The sequence below is a fragment of the Misgurnus anguillicaudatus genome, unplaced genomic scaffold, assembly GCF_027580225.2.
Source record: "Misgurnus anguillicaudatus unplaced genomic scaffold, ASM2758022v2 HiC_scaffold_32, whole genome shotgun sequence".
In the NCBI taxonomy this organism is placed as follows: domain Eukaryota; kingdom Metazoa; phylum Chordata; class Actinopteri; order Cypriniformes; family Cobitidae; genus Misgurnus; species Misgurnus anguillicaudatus.
Window position 1 is genome coordinate 3955661 of NW_027395282.1, and position 10516 is coordinate 3966176.

At 35.8% G+C, this 10516-nt stretch overlaps 1 protein-coding gene across 1 annotated transcript in view; it reads right to left on the reverse strand.

Moving 5' to 3' along the window:
- The window catches only part of LOC141363083 (uncharacterized), a 32491-nt gene extending 29320 nt beyond the window's left edge, over positions 1-3171 (reverse strand). Inside the window, exon 1 of the mRNA XM_073865612.1 lies at positions 2976-3171. The gene's annotated coding sequence lies outside the window, so the exon portion shown is untranslated. The remainder of the gene's footprint in view (positions 1-2975) is intronic.
- Positions 3172-10516: the final 7345 nt, after the last annotated feature.

The window sequence follows — 10516 nt, forward strand, 5'->3', positions numbered from 1 at the left end:
TCTCCAGTTTGTTCTCTGTTTCTGACTGAACCAGAACACAGTTTTGATGTTGATGTTTGAGTAATCGCAGTTCACACTCATTAGTGTCCCCCTAACAGCACAAATATTCAGTTCATCACAGGTTACATTAAAGTTATCCAATGTTAGGAACCCTGAAAAGAAACCATAACATTATTAATATTTGTAGTTTACTGTATGTAACGTCATTAAAATGACAGAGTGAGATGAGAGATTCAGACAGTCCTGTAAGGATATGAACTCAGATTCATCAGTTTTGTTCTCAAACACAAATCTCTAAGTTCAGTTTTAAATATACAAACTCACTTTAAACATTTTAGAGACTGATCCAAATGGAGAATCCAGCCTTTGGAGCACAGCGATGTAAATTAAATTAGACTAAACCAGGGGCAGAGCCAGACATTGTAGACATTGGGGGCTTAGCCCAAATCTAGGGGTTTCAAAGCTTGGTCCCCTGTTGATATTTTTTCTCCATTTACGGCAGCTTTATAAACTATTTTTTAATCTAAGTGTTCTCTGTATTGTCCAGTGTTGGGTGTAACTAGTTACTAAGTAATTTGTTACTGTAATTTAATTACTTGAAAAAGTAATGTAAGGGATTACTCTTATTTTTCTTGTAATCGAATAACAGTTACTTCTGATGTAACTAAATACTGTCTTTGGACTGTAGAACAATTATGTATACTATAATAAATAGTGGATTAAACATGGTTTTAGTTTACAATTCTCACTATTAACTGGTTGATTATTAGCATTAATATTACTGAGATGTTGACTGTTTTTTAGTAGGCCTACTTAAATAACACATATTAATGCCTGATTCTGCAAAACCTTATTCTACATCCTTAACCCTCCCCATTTATACAAATACTTAAAATAAACAACTACTTTAGTATTAATAAGCAGTAGTTGGAGTATATTGAGACAAAAGTAGTTAATAGTTAATTAATAGAGAGAAATGAACCCTAAAGTGGGACCAGAATAATTGATGTACTTTTATATATTGTTTCTTCAAGCCATTTCAAGCCTACAGTATCCTTGTATCATGTACTAAATAGAATTTAGAAAGTAATTAGTAATAATTACATACTTTTTGGAGTAATTTGTAAAGTAATTTAATTACATGATTGAAGATGTAATTAGTTACTAGTAATTAATTACTTTTTGAGTAACTTACCCAACACTGGTATTGTCATTTTGAAACTGCAACATAACAAATTTTGACAATGATACTTTAACTTCTCTCATCCAAAAATAGGCAAACATGTTTGCTGAAGGCTAATCCAGTAACTATAAAGCTACATAAGAATAAAAAAATTGACTTCATTGACAGAACAATTTCTCACCAGCTTATGAAAGCATTTCTCTCTCTTTCTGTCTATCTGTCTGTCTGTGATCTCTCTCCACCCTCCTCTCTTCCTATTTGCACTGACAGTTATCACACATAAGGATATTTTAATTTAAGAGATTGGGGATTCACATTTTATAACGGTCTATCAATGTATTTCTGAGGTAAAATCATTGCGAATTTCAAATGCATATGGACAAAACATAAGCTACCTAACTAACTATATACTTTCTCACCTTCTTTTCTGACGTCTTTAAAAATATAAATCGTATATCCATCTATAAAAAAGTATATATGCAACAATGAGCAAGTTTTTTAAAGTTATTAAATGTACTTTAAATACAACCTTACCAATGACCAATGAGGCAGACTAGACCAGAGCACCACAGTAAGTTAGACGTTAGCCTTGCAGATAATATATCAGTTGACACTATTTAACAGTATTTACATCACATAACTATAAATATACACTTACAGTAATAAAGAAGGCACTGTAATAATAAAGACACTTTGAAAATGCGTTAACTGTGGGGAGATTCAGCATATTATTTTGCCTTCAACACGCATCTTTTATTCATTTTCAGTTAAGTGGGGGACCGGAGAATTAAAGCTGAGTGCCGCCACCTAGCGTCCTGGATGAATTAATTTTACAGATCTGAAAAGATTCGGGGCTTTTGACAAAACATTCGGGGCTTGAGCCCCATAAGCCACCCCCCCGCTCCGCCCCTGGGAACTAGTTTAAAATCTGACATACTTTTAACAAATATATAATAAATTGAAGTATTTCAGTATAATAACAAAACTGTGTTTCATACCTTGAATGTGTAACAGCAGGATCAGTGATGAGAGTCTGAAGTTCATGATTTCTCTTTGTAGAAACTCACATATATCAGCTACAAAACATTAAACAAGAACTTTTCTTATTGATAAAAAACACAATGTTAGTTTGACTGTGACTTCCTCAATCGGATGCAAAAATACGTTGTGCACATGCGCAGAACATTTGCGCTCCAAGTTCATGTATTATATTTATGAATCTCGTCACAGAAACACGCAACAACAACAGCATTAATGGGGTCACGCGCTGTACTAAATTCTGCAGCGTTTGTTTATAATTTTAAAACATTAGGCTGCTTAAAGCAATAAAATAGCGTTGTGACTTTTGAAAAGTGTGTTTTTATCACCTATATCGGAAAACTTCTTAAAAACAACTCCAACTCAGTTTTGACTTTTATACAGAGTAACCCCCCAGTCACATTAGTTACAAGCGACAGAGACAGAGCGACAGGCTACCATTCATTTTCAATGGAAGTGGCCGTTTGCCAGCGACAAGCGACGAGCTCGCCGCTGAGCGAGCAAGGCGGGGCCAAAATAGACAAGCAGGCTATTTTATGCAAATGCTGAGCGATGCGACAGATTTAGTCAGATTTACAAATTTTTGTGCATGTTAACATAGCCATTGTGAAAAAAAATATCTAGCACTAGCAACCTCCCCAAATATATCTAGTTATCAGTAAATGGTCAGTGAGCTAAACCTTTAGGAAAATTTTAATTGTCAACTTCAGCTTAATTGTCAAACTAAACATTATAAAAGCTGTTTTAATTTTACCTTAGTAACTTTTAACAAAAGTCTAGATGGTGGATGATCACGAGATGGTGCCTGCAGGGTCAGTGGAAAATCTGAGCTGGGTTCATCCCCGTTGCACAACGTTTATTAAACAGAAACAGATGATGTGTTGAACTGTGAACACCCTGTTGTGATGACGCAAGAGTTGCAACTACGGTAGCTGAGAGGCCATTCTTTGTCTTCTTTTTAAAATATGAAGCCTGATGAAATCATTAAATGTGTGTTTAATACTGTAAAATACCCTCAATGTTACAGTCACTGACTTTACCGTCCAGAATGAAAGACAACATTCCAACTTGAACCCATTGAGCGATCTGTCTCTTTACTACGGCGTGGTTTTATACATCTTGCCACTGATTGGGCCGACATTAGTAATGATTTCACTCAGTCATTAATTAAGTCACATGACATCTCGCAGTGTGACTGGGTTGCCTGTCCCAAACAGAGAAAATGTCCTGTGCATATGCTGGGATGTACAGCGCGTTTCTCAGCATCGCTTTGACGCGTCGTCCCGTGTAGTCAATCAAATATACCTCCGCGTCTCCTCTTTGCTTTGCGACCCCGTTACACCGAGTGCCGTCAGCCAATTCCAAGCAATGTGTGTTGGCCTGAAAACTGCTCCTCTGTCAAACCTCTGAAACTTCTCGATGTCCGTGATGATGTGGGAAGTTGCACCTGCATCCACCATTAGGCCTTTCCTCTTGGTAGTTTGTACCCGCATCTCAGCGTCGCTTGCCCGAAAAGCATACTCCTTGTCACTTGGCTCTGCGGAAACTTTTTGTGCATTGTCCCGCTGCCTTCCCCGTCTGCACGTTGCGTCGCGGTGACTGTTACTTTTACACTGACTGCACCACTGTTTAAGCTGACATGTTCTTGCTTTGTGGCCTCTTGTACCACACTTGTAACAAACAATGTTTGTACCAGCACCACAAACAGCTGTACCCACAAAATCGTTTTTTCTTCCAGGCTGCGCACCAGCTTTCATAACATTGTCCTCGGATACGGTTGTCCGCATATTTTCCATGTCTTCATAACTTCGAAGCCTCGTCTTAAATTCTGCAAAACTCAATTAATCATCTCTCTGGGTAACATGAATGGCAAATGGCTTAAATGTCTCTGGAAGTCCTTTCAGAACCATTGCTATTAAAAGTCCATCACTCAGATTCACACCTGCGTTCCTCAAAGCGGTGATTGCGGTCTCAGCCCTGATGACATAATCAGTAACACACTCACTGGGCGACTTTTGCAATGACGTTAGCTCTGTGTATAAGCTAATCACTCTGGGCTTTCCTTTGCCAGCATAATATTCCCGAAGAATCTTCAATGCTGCTCTTCCATCGTCTGCTGCTTCCCTCATAACCAGCGACAAACTTTTGTCATCCAGGAACTGTATTAGCTCTGCATAGGCTTCGGCGTTTTTCGCCGTATCTTCCTCGTCTTCCTCAAAAGACTCGCTTAAAATAGTCTCTTTCAGTCCTTGTAAATAAAGATGACCCAAAAACTTTGTCTCCCATAGCTCGTAGTTTTTCTCATCTCCGTCAAAGACTAATCGAGACCAGCGGCTCGTCGCGGTTTCTTTTTCTCTTCTTTTCATGTTAAAAGAATCAGGTACACGCTATCCGTCGCGACTTTTACCCGGCGTCTTAACACTCAAACGTTTCTACTTTAACTCCGCTCTGGGCCCATAACCTGTTAACAGATACGTTCAAATAAGACAAGAAGATAGCCTACGTTTCACTATCAGCCACGCAGTCGTTCTGACTGGCGCATTTTTATTAAAACAAAAGAAACACCTGATTTCACTCAGTCATTAATTAGGTCACATGACATCTCGCAGTGTGACTGGGTTGCCTGTCCCAAACAGAGAAAATAAACAAAAATACAAATACAAATGAGAGCATACAATTTATAGATCTCAACACGGACACACCCACCAAACAAGAGAAAACGCTTCTAAAACCTGTTGCACGCCGTTGCACACCGTTTCTAGGAAACATGTTGTTCAACCTGGAAAACGCAGCAAAACGTTGCGCACCTGTGTGAGCTTGAACGTGCCCCTGGGTATCTCCCATCCATTCCATATCCGTTTTAAAATGAAAAAACGGAAAACGATCAACCAGTTGTATTTTCATTTATCATTTCCATTTATAAAATGAAAAAAGAAAACTAGGAATTGGCTACATTTTTCTATTTTGTTTCTCAGTTCTTACTGAGAAAAGTCTTTAGGCACGTTCACATTATAACTATATAGGCTACATTTACTATAACTTTATGCTAATTATCTCACGCGTGCGGTACTCACGCAATCATTTACTTCAATGTCATATTACATATTTCCTGTAATAAAAACTTTTGTTTAAATGTCATTGAATGTGTAAATATGCTGTTCTTGATGTATTTACACAGCGGGTAACAGCAGATGTCCTCAATGCTGCACTTCACGTAACTCTAAACAGTGAATCTAGTAATTTGTGTATCTAATATCTTATCTTTTGGCGTAGTCAATGTAATAGAATAAAAAAACTGAGAGTTTTTAGCAGCTATAGTGCTGGAGCTGGAAGGCAGGTGAAGTTCTGCACACCCTTCAAACAGAAGGGGATAGAGTGACCTCTGCTGGTTCAGCTTCCACATAGCAAGAAGGGCTAATGTTACAAAACTAAAATGTGAATTAAATAATAGAAACTTATTAATAAATAGGCTACCTGCTATCCTAAACTACATATAAAATGAGTGCACTTGTCTTAATCTGAAGTTACAGGTCACCAATTCTCTTACAAATGTTTAATTTTTATTTCAGTTAACTAAAGTGTTTTTTTTACACCCAGTGCTACTTTAGTTGTACTAAATACATTATATATAGTTCAGTTTTAGTCTACAATCACCTAACTATAGTGACTTTTATTTTGAAAGTGTTACCGATTTTATTTTCGCTTTCACAAAAGGAATAGACCACGTGACTTCTGTTTTTGGTTTATAAACGAAAAAACGAATTGACTGAAGTTCAAAGACTCTCTTCATTCTTTGTTTAATAAGGAATAACTAGCATTCAGTGGAGTTAAAGTGCCAGTAACATAACAATTTTAAGCATCCTATCACTATTTATAAGTCCCGGACAACAGGTTTAAATGCATGCAAGGTCAAAAAACACTGTAATTTTCTCAAAATATAAATTTAAAATTACCCCATTTCTCAGAGATCCCCAAACGATTCGTGTGAAGCCATTCAACGACTCAGCCTGCCTAAACCCCACCTTTCAGTAGCCTACTCTGCTCTGATTGGTGAACTGACAGAGTGTCTTTGCACACAATGCACAGATCACAGATCAGTCTCACAGACCACAGATCGGTGGCACAGACCAACAACAGTGCAACATTTATTGACCTCGTGCTAACATGATTTACTGAGAAGACATTGTCAACATCAATACACATCATTCATCATTAATCCAAACAATAAAAACGACGATTGAAACTAACATTTTACACTCATTTAAGCATTTATCTAAACTAACCGGGTCATAGCAAAACTGCTTGCTATCGTGGCTCTGACAATATATAAGTTAGAGTTTAAACAACGATATCATTCATCATTAATCCAAGCAATAAAAACGACTATAGACATTTTACACTCATTTAAGCAAGAATGTAGCTATAATCATACTTACAGGTTGTGGTTAGGAGACGCATGTTGTTCCAAATAAAGTGGGTACTGAACCATCTTGCCAAACGTCTAAATCCCTCCGTTAAAAATTAATTTTAACCACTGATTCTTCACAGCCAGACATGTTTAGAATATCCCTCCTTGAAAAAGTCTCCTTTGGTAGTGAAAACAACAAAAGCTGAAAACAGCGTGAGCTGATGTTTACACACACTAGCTGTGGGCGGGTCATAGTTTTCGTTTCTCCCGCAGGCAAGGCTGTAGGCGGAGATTAGTATCTCATGTGACGTGGATAAGTTCGTGTGACGTGGATAATATCAGGAAGAAAACTCGCTCCCTATAACGACTCGTTTCAGCGATTCAGAGTCGACTCCCTGCTTTAGAAGCCAATAACTTTATTAATCGTGCACTTTTTGGTTCAACTACTTTACACGTTGTTTACATTGATGGACAGCTACACGACACACTGCAATAAAGGTTAGTTTCGATTTTGGATCTGTGTGGCTCTTTAATTTTACCTCGAGAGATTTAATAAATTAATGATTTAATATACTGATTACTGCATATCTATTTCTGTTTCGTTTTTACTTGTGTTATATCACTCTGTTATTATCTGTTGGGCTGAAAATAGGCTTGGGGCAAACAAATCTCACATAATTTATGCATTTATAGCATTTTCCAATAGCATCTTTAATGTGAAGCAAGTAATTTAAAGCAGTGGTTCTCAAACTGGGGGCCGGGGCCCCCAGGGGGGCCGCAAGATGGTGCCAGGGGGGCCCCAGTTTTATGACATTTTATAAAATACATTACTTTATCTTGAATTCTGTGTAATTAAATCTAAAAAATAAGGCTACTAACCAACAGCACTTCTTTGTATAATTTAATATGTTTTGTTTATTTAAAATGTTAAGTTTTAGAACTGTTTTTTTGTCATAAATTTTCTTTGGGGGGGCGCAAAGGAATTTGCCGTAATCAAGGGGGGCCGCACGCTGAAAAAGTTTAAGAACCACTGAATTAAAAGAAGAACTCTGTTAGCATGAATAATCCAGCATGTGAGACAGCAATTGATTCTTTACAAAAGCTGCCTGATTTTACAGACATTACTCAACACTGAGAGTCATATGAACTAAACTATTTAACCTAAAAACAGCACATGGACACAACTCACTCCAGTCTTTCTCTATTAAAATCACTTTCTTCAAATATAAAACAAAACAAATCATACATGACATGCTAACAGTTTATTTAGTGTACTTGATGCACATTGAGATTAATGTATAAACATGCATCTGTGATATTCAAGACCCTTTTTTCTAAATACTGATGTTTGTACATTGAAAATGAATATGACTATTTATTGCCCTTAATTTCTACTTAATTTCTACTCATAACATGAACCGATTTAAAAGTATCTCCCTGATCATGATGCAAAGATGACAGAATAAAGAGCACTTATTGTTCTGTTATACACATAACTAATGGTTTAGTGATTTAAAAGAGTTTGCAGTCATAAAACAATAAATGTGAAAACAGAAACATTAGTGTTCATTTATCTTCTCCCACATGAGTTTAAATCAATGATATAAATCAGTCATTTGTTCTTTATTTCTATCATCTCTATACAGTATATACAGCATTGATCATTTTTTCATTATGTTAACATACAGAATGTGACTTACAGTCATGTGAAACAGAAAGTACATCATGGTTTTATATATTAGGACATTAAAGTCATCTGGTACTTGCAGCTCTTAAAAATAATATTAAAATAGTTTTTTTTCTCGTTTCATAAATGATACTCACTTTTCCTTAATCTTGATTATTTTATTATATTACTTTATTCTTGTCCAAATGTTATATCAATTAAACGTCAAACAAATACTCATATCTTGAATAGTACTCAAGCATTCGTTCAAGTGGATATAATGTGAATAAAGTGTTAAATCATGCGAGTGTTAGCATGTGACAGTGCGTTTAATATTTTAAACTCTTCATAAGTCAGGATCTCTCTCTCATCAGTGTTAAATGGGCAAAGCTCCACCATAGACAGCGCACCTTCTTCCCCAAATAATCAGGAATGGGATTTTTCTAGCTAAACGTTTAATGTAATACACAACACCCGCTTGCTGTTTTAGTTTTATTTGTACATTCAGTCCTACAAATGGCAGAGGAGGTTTTGAAAGATCCTAACAGGACATGTACAAGGGTATGTAGCTTTAATTTAGGTTTAATGTATACTTTTCTCTTGAGAGGTTTGACTTTTAAACAGCAATAGACTGTTTCATGTTATATTAAATATAAGAAATATAAAGGAATATGTCATGTTTTTCATCAAACCTTTTAGTTTTCATTCAGAAATCTTTATGTCCTCTCAAAGTTTAAGAAGATAAAGGCACAGTTCACAAAAAAAAAAGATTTGGTTTAGTACAAGAAAGAAAGCCCTATAGGAGTGATTAGTGTGGTGATAATAAAATATATTTTTAATTGTTAGATAAAATCTCTTTAATGAATGTTATTTTAAGTGTTTGAATGATTATTTGTCACTTTTTTAACAGCATCTTACCTTGTCCCTGTTGGCAGTAGCGTTGCTCTCGTCATTGGGAAGCTCTCTGCTTTATGGTTATAATCTGGCTGTGGTTAATTCTCCTGCGCTAGTAAGTGACCTAAATATGAATAATATGTGTGAAACTAATACTGTTTTGTATAACGGGACTTGCTGTTTGGACTCTGGAACCACCTAAAATACTGATCTCATCATTTAAATTAACTTTTATATTATTAATTTAATATCTGAATATTATGATGTTAGACTACATAGAAAGAAATAAAAGAGATGTTCAACCATTATTGGCAATACCAAGACATTTTGTGTTTGTTTGCTCACAGAGGAAAAACTCTTCAGTATAAATGATGATGTTTTTCATTGTTCTTGTTCTTTATTACATTAAGGACTTTTATAACCAAACCATTGTGAGACTTTATGGGTCAATGTCAATGTCCAAATTTCAGTCAAAACCATTCTATTTCATCATAAACAATCTGAAAACAAAGCTTTAAGTGTAAAATACCGAACTTGTCCTTTAAATATATAAACATACAATATATTAAATGAAAGAACAGACCCTCTGCTTTAAAAAACATTCTTTTATCACCTCTCAAATATGGTTAGGTTTCTTCAAAAACACAAAATTTTGAGCAAAAAGCTGACATTATTACATTTTTTAAAGGACTTTTAATAGAGATCAGATGCAGGGCAATCCTCGAAACTAAGATGGACATACAGCTGTTTTCCCTAGGGCGATACTTTCGGGTTTTATAAGTAGCGGTATTGCAGATTGACGAGATAAGTTGTCAATGGCAAGGAAAGAGTTAAAAAGGTAGCTAGAAAAATGGAGCCAAATTGGAGAAGCACAAAGTTAGAGTTCAACACTTCAGACAGGCTATAAAAAACACCAGATCTGCCTATCTCAGCAAGCTTATTGAAGAAATTCATAATATCGTTTCCTCTTTAGCACAGTTTGCGTAATTGACTAGAAACAAAGAACAAACAGAAACCGATATTAAACTCCAACATAATAGTCACAAATTCATTAACTTCTTCACTAACAAATTATGGAAAGAAGAGCTGTCAAAATTAATAAAATCATCAAAATCATCATCGTGTATATTAGAACTTGTTCCCAGAAAATTAATAAAATAGTATTCCCTGTAGTGTCAGACCCAGTACTAAATATTTGTAACTCATCGCCAGAACTAGGATACGTTCCAACAGCTTTCAAACTGGCAGTTATTAGACCGCTAATTAAAAAAATGCACCTCGACCAGGGAGATCTTAATAGTTTTAGACCATTCTCAAATCTACCTTT